Source organism: Arabidopsis thaliana, chromosome 5 (genome assembly GCF_000001735.4).
Source record: "Arabidopsis thaliana chromosome 5, partial sequence".
Classification (NCBI taxonomy): domain Eukaryota; kingdom Viridiplantae; phylum Streptophyta; class Magnoliopsida; order Brassicales; family Brassicaceae; genus Arabidopsis; species Arabidopsis thaliana.
In genome coordinates this window covers 5,216,918-5,223,933 of record NC_003076.8, presented here as the reverse complement: position 1 = coordinate 5,223,933, position 7,016 = coordinate 5,216,918, and the positions used below count along the sequence as shown (strand labels likewise).

Genomic DNA, 7,016 nt, shown 5'->3' with positions numbered 1-7,016 from the left:
GAGACCGTTAAAAAAGTAATAAATTTATATTAAAAATTTGTAAGAAAAGATATTATAAAAATAATTTTGCCCATATTGTTTCTTGTAATCGACAAGAATAGTCAGTAAAGCAAATCTATATTTTGTGTATTTCAAAAATTTTGAAGGGTAAAGCAGGAAATTAGATTACTGTTCTTTTGCTAGCTGCCACCCTGTCATGTTTTTGTCTATGGTTTCTAATTTTAGTTTAGAATATACAGTGTTTTTGTTACATTTTCCTATTTCTTAATTTATTTCACATTACACTTACATAGATTGTTTTTCGAGTGTTGAAATCTGATGAAAAAGAGTTGTTAAGTTTCAAGGGTATGATTAAATCACATTGTTGACTGATTGCTTGGTGTAAACGGAACCCAACAATCCATGGTTGGTCATGCATAGGCTAGACTTTATTAATTCCTCCGTATATAGAATGTTTTTGTATGCAATTTTTTTTTTTTTTTTTGATTAATATGTTTTGAGAATGTGAGAACTTCGATGAGAAGATTATACTGTATGAAAAACTAGGCTCAAGATACTTCTGTCTACTATATTGATTTTGTTGCCCACTCAAATTTTCAGCATCTTTGTCTTCTCGATGTGTGGAAATACGAAGATATTAGTACAAGTATTGAAGGATAAGCTTTTTTTTCTTCAAAAAAATGTTGTAAGTTAATTATTTATAATAGTCTTTTAAAAAATTTAGATCTAAAAGAAATAAATTCGATAAATCCCACTAAGAGCAACGATCACATTTAACTTCCATCAGGAAAACAAATCTGTATAGATAACAAATTTCAGAATACAACACCTTTTCTTAATAGTCAAAATGCAAATATTTTAACCCACTCTTTTTTTATTTGACTACTACAAGATTTATATTCACAATAAGATTTTCAATATTTTGTAGTGTGTAGTAATAATAGATGTATAAGATAACCCAGTATCCAAGTCCAAGACATTACAATTTGTCCAAACCTCGTGTCGTTTTCATGGGTTTTTGTCTATGTGTGAGTTGGCAGTAATATTATGACATGCATTTGCATTTGTTCGAAGTATATACTACTATATGATCTTAAAACGAATATGGTTTACCTGGTTAAGTGAAATACTTAATTATCATCATTCATTATAGTTATGCTGGCTTTTAAAGATTTCAATCATCTGAAATTTTGGAGAAGTTTTTTTATAATATTACATAAACTAGTAAATATATCTTGTAATTTCATTTTTCCCTTAACCAAATTTTTGAAACTTAACGTCAAATTATCTTGTTTCGAAAAGTTGGTTAACAGAAAAATTACACAATAATATTTGCTTAGATTCTGATTTCGATCAACAAAGTACGTAATATGTGTTTACTATATCAAGAAATGTTGTTTACTTAGTAAGAATACATGTGAATCATTTATTTTTCTTGTAATGGAGCACACATTAAAAATGATTTTGCAAGGTTCTATTTATTTAACTATATATATTCACATTCGTACATCATCGTTATCTTCATCAATGCGTACCGACCTGTAAACCAAAAGGAAAGAAACAAAAACAAATATTCTAAATTTGTGGTGAACAAACAATATATAAAATTTCCTTGTTCAAGAACTACTTTCATTCCTAGTCAAGTTTTTATAGTTTGGTCTCCACGTGACACGGTTTCTTAAAACTCGATTTATGAGAAACAATCATTAATATTTAATGCTTTTTCTCGTTGATTTGACGTTTGATGGTAAATGGGTTCTGTGACTTTCAGGGGAAACAAAAATGAAAATCATAAATTTTTATAAGATTACAAAACATGACATGAACTATTGTGCAGAATGCAGATAGGGAAAAATGGTTCCCAACTTGAGTCCTATGCCTAGGGCACTGAAGCTAAATTGTCTCAACTTCAATCATGTTAGGGAGACTGCATGATTGGTTATATTAGATTATTGGCCATAGTTTTATATGAACTCACGAAAGTTTTTTTCCCGTGATTACTACAGTCTTCAGATTTTGTAAATTAGTTTAAAATTTGATACAAAAGTTGTTAGTCACAACATATATATACACATTACACAATGACAAATTGCTCATCGTTTTATTTTATTTCAAGTGTTCTAAATCGGTTATGAAGATTCAAACTACTTCTGCCATTTACAGCCATTACATTGTCTATATATGCTTGGCAATGTATAATTAATTCGATACACCCGATTGTCTAAGACTTTGTTTTTTCTCACTTAGAGTTTTGTATTTGTCTTTTTTTCACTCACCTAATTGTCATCAAATTCTTGGTTAGACGAAAATGAGATTTTACTATAGATTATAGATTATGATTATTATTTGATATCCAAAGACGGTTTATATACTTGATTAAGGTGGCTAAAAGTATTAGTTTCCTTACACTGTATTAGGCCTAATAACACAAAATTAAAAAGTATTTAAGAGCATATGGAATGGAAGCTTTTCTTTTTTGAATATTACACTAACAATTCCTGAAATTAAGTGGACTGTTAGTCATCAAGTAGACAATAACAAACAATTTATAATCATAATGTTTCCTAGAATCCGTTGAAATCATGAAATTTTGAAATTAATTTGGGGTTCCATTTGAATAAAATACCTCAATAATTGTATTTGCATGGTCTATTGGAATATAATGATTATAACTAGGGTGAACGACCTGTGTTCCTATGGGAAGTTTCATATACACTCACAACTTCACAGATTTCGGACCTCGTCTCCAATCCACACCAAATGAAAGTTCTAAACCTCAGTCTCCCTAAATCAAAAGTTCAAATCTTCAGTCCACAAAATTTTGAATTTCGTGGTTTATCGTTGGTTTACTGTACCCGAAACAACATTAACCGTATAAGAACGAAACTAAATCGGATTAACACATAAACCAACCCGTTTTATTACCCAAACAACCCGACTAAATTCAGAAAACCCCCAATTCAAAAAATCCCTAATTCGATAGAACCCTAAAATTGAAAAATCCCCAGTTTTTGAATTCGATGGATGCGAATGAATTTGAGACGAATGCTTTAATCGTTCATCAGGAGGCTACCGGAACTGGTCCGCAAGAGTTTGAAGGAGAAGAAATTCTAATGGAGGACGATGTTCCTGACGACGAAGATCCGAGGGACCGAGACGCGTTTGAAATCGAGAAGGCCGTAAATGAGTTCAGAGATGAGCCTTCGATTCTTCACGACGAGTATCCGGACAGTGACAATGATGAAGATGAGGATGTTGTTCGGGAGAGAAAGCGTGAGAACAGTAGACGTGGAGGAGGGAATCTCTACTATCACCAGACATTCTTCAACGAGATAGCCTTTAAGGAAGTTGTACTCGACCATGCCTTGAAGACAGGATGCAACATTGCACAATACATGTATGATAAAGATAAGGTTGCTTTTAAGTGTGATGGTGATGGTTGTGTATGGCGAATCTATTGTGCAGTGCCTAAAAAATGTCCTAAGTGGAGAGTGAATGTGTTCAAGGATGTGCATACATGTATTCCAAATGGTGATTGTGAAATGTTGAAGGTTCCTGTGATTTCTAGGTTATTTTTAGATAACATTAGAGAAGAGCCTCAGTATTTCATGCCTATGAAGATTGAGGAAACCATTAAAAAAAGATGGAAGATCACTGTATCTAGGCCTCAATGTCAAGCTGCAAGGAGAAAAGCATTGAGATGGATAGAGAGAGAACATGATGAGCAGTTTGCTAGGCTTCAAGACTATGCTGCAGAGATAAGAGAATCAAACAAAGATTCAACTGTTGAAATTCAGACTTTGAGAAATGATGGAGGAGAAGAGGTATTCAACCGTTTCTATGTTTGTTTTGATGCGATTAAGAGAACATGGATAGAATCGTGTAGGCCATTGATAGGAGTAGATGGAACCTTTATGAAAGGAAAGGTTAAAGGTCAGCTGCTGGTTGCTTTAGGTAGAGATGCAGATAATGCTATATACCCAATAGCATGGGGTGTGTACAAGTAGAAAACATAGATAATTGTGTGTGGTTTGTGAGAAAGTTGAAGGATGATTTGGGACTGCTAGATGGTGATGGTTTTATCATGGTATCTGATCGTCAAAAGGTATGATTTCATGGTTTGCTTTCGATTTTATTTAATCATGTATTGTATCTTCTTGTAATAACCTATGATTTTAAATTTTGTAGGGTTTGATCAGAGCTGTTGAGCTAGAGCTGCCAAAGGTTGAACATAGAATGTGTGTCAGACACATCTATGAAAATCTGAAGAAAAACCATTGGAAAGATAAAGAGATGAAAAAGTATGTTTGGGATTTGGCATGGAGCTACAATGAGAAGGCTTATGAAGCGGGTTTGACGAGGCTTTACAACTATAATGTTGCTGTCTGGCGTGATGTTGTCAAGTCAAAACCAAGAACTTGGTGTAGGGCGTTTTACAAGCAAGGAAACTACTGTGAAGATGTAGAGAATAACTCGACTGAGTCATTCAACAACTCAATTGTTAAAGCTAGGGATAAAGCCTTTGTGCCGATGCTTGAGACTATTAGAAGACTTGCAATGGTTAGGATTGCAATGAGATCAGTTGAATCTCATGAGCACAAAGGGAGATGCACCCCTTATGTTAGTAAGTTTCTTGCCAAAGAGTTTGAGAAAGCTTCAGAGATGAAAATTAGAAGAAGCACCAATGATATGTATGAAGCTGAAAGAGGTGTAGATTATCAGAGGATCTGTTTGACTGAGAGGACATGCACTTGTCAGAAATGGCAAATTTGTGGCATTCCTTGTGAGCATGCTTATGGAGTCATGCTAGATAAGAAGCTTGAAGTTGAAGATTACGTGTGTCACTGGTTTTGGACACCTATGTGGAAGAAGAACTACATAAACGGGATATTTCCACAGCGAGGGCCAGCTTTTTGGCCATCAACAGAGCATCCCAATGTCCATGTCCCACCACCACCACCGCAGCCTGGGAGGAAGAAAGGAAAGGAGAGTAAGAAGGACAAGAAGAGGAAGAAAGGGAAGAATGAGTCTCCCACAAAGATGGCACCAAAAGATATGAAAAGGGTGATGCACTGTGGCATTTGTGGTGACGCGGGTCACAACTCCAGGTTTCACAAGAAGAAGAAGTCACTTGTACAGGTTAGTAAAATGGTGTTTTGTTGTAGAATAGTAATGTATTGTGGTAACTGACACTTGTTTTTTGTCTTAGGCCTTTGAAGGAGTGATATCTCAAGTTGCTCAAGGCAGTCAAGTGGAGCCGTCTCAAGGAGTTGTGATGTCTCAAGGATGAATGCTTAGTAGGAGTAGAAGGATTAGAAGCTATTAGATGGGTTTAGTTTTTGTGTTCCATCTTATTAAGACTTCATTCGGATATGTAATTTTGGTCTCTGTGTTGGCCATTTGACTACATTGCTTTTATGGTGATGTCTCGGCATTAAGAACCATTGTGAAATGACAAAACTTTTGCCTATTTTATCTCTGTTTTGGTTTGGCTATTTCTCTCTTTTGGTTTTTACTCTTTGTTTTTGTTTTTGTCAAAAAAAGCACAACATAACACCAATTATAACAACGACGTTTCTCATAAGTCATAACAACAAAAAAAGCACAACATAACACAAGAAGTACATAGAAGAACCCACAACAAACCAATACACTACTCCTTCTATTCAACCTATCACTTTACTCAAACCAACTATCATCATACAACCTACAATGACAACAATGCACATTTTCTTCATGCTTGATTTGGATTCCAACAGCTCCTCTTCTAACCTCTCAAAAATCTCTTTCTCTAGCTTCATTTGCATCCTCTCAAACACCATCTTCTTGTGATCCGTGGACTCTGTTGTAATATGCGAAATGGTTTCTTCAAGTACAGTCGTTCTTCTAGCCAATCTCTCAATCTCATCTAACAATGCTTCGTCAACCCACTTGAAAATGTGGTTATCATCGATAAGCTACCAAAAAACAGAGATTTGGAATCAAAATTTCCAAACAACAACCCAAATAACAATAAAATTACCTTATGTGATGCATCATAAGCACATCTATAGTAACAGCGGTATGGATTGGCGGCAGACTTTGAAATTAGCGCCGAGATACTAGCTTCACACCAACATAGCTTTGGCACACCAAAAACTCTTCTTCTCTATCCGACATTTGATGCTCCACTCGTAGCTCCAGATGAATTTCTCATATTAGAGCTCTGACTTATGTTGAAAATTGAAGAAATTTGATGTTGAAGAGAGAAAATCGAAACTAGGGTTCTAAGATTTTTGGGTTTTTCAATTTGGGAATTCTTCTCATCTCATCCGTATTTACTTGGGTGGGTATTTCGGTTTGTCAATAACTCGAATCGGGTATACATACGGTTTAATCAACTGGGTTTTTGATTTGGCATCGGGTCCGTACAGTAAACCAATTATAAACCACTAAATTCAAAAATATGGGGATCGAGGTCTTTAACTTTCATTTTAGGGGGAACGTGGTTTTTAACTTTAGTTTCATGTGGACTGGGGACGAGGTCCGAAATCTGTAGAGTTATGAGCGTATATAAAACTTTTCATGGGGACACAGGTCGTTTACCCTTATAACTATGTCTTGTCAGTCAATGAAAATGAATCATCTAAGCAATTTTCCATCATTTCCTTTATCTAGGTGATTATTACATCAAAGCGTGAGATTATTAGTTAGCTTATGTTTCGTGTAATATGCAGTACTAAGATGATCAATTATTAGTAGCAGTAACCACAATATTTCTGATTCTTTCATGTGATCCGCTTATTTCGAAGAAACCATTCATGTCAACGGTTAAACACAAGATGATCAATTAAAATCTTACAATAATTTCAACTAAATTTCTATATTAAAAAATTGTTGACAAATTCATGACCACTGTTTTTATGGGACATTTGTGTTATAATTAAACATCTCATTAATGATATATATTACTTTTGAAATAGTTACATAATGAGTTTAATGCTTATGGATTGACCACCCAACACACCAACTGCTAC

At 34.5% G+C, this 7,016-nt stretch overlaps 2 pseudogenes across 2 annotated transcripts; one reads left to right on the top strand and one right to left on the bottom strand.

Moving 5' to 3' along the window:
* Positions 1-3,020: 3,020 nt before the first annotated feature.
* On the top strand, positions 3,021-5,290 carry AT5G15995 (annotated as a pseudogene; the record flags this gene model as incomplete). The annotated part of the gene is made up of 1 exon: positions 3,021-5,290.
* Positions 5,291-5,666: 376 nt separating this feature from the next.
* Positions 5,667-6,159, bottom strand: AT5G15990 (annotated as a pseudogene; the record flags this gene model as incomplete). The annotated part of the gene is made up of 2 exons: positions 5,667-5,957; positions 6,103-6,159.
* Positions 6,160-7,016: the final 857 nt, after the last annotated feature.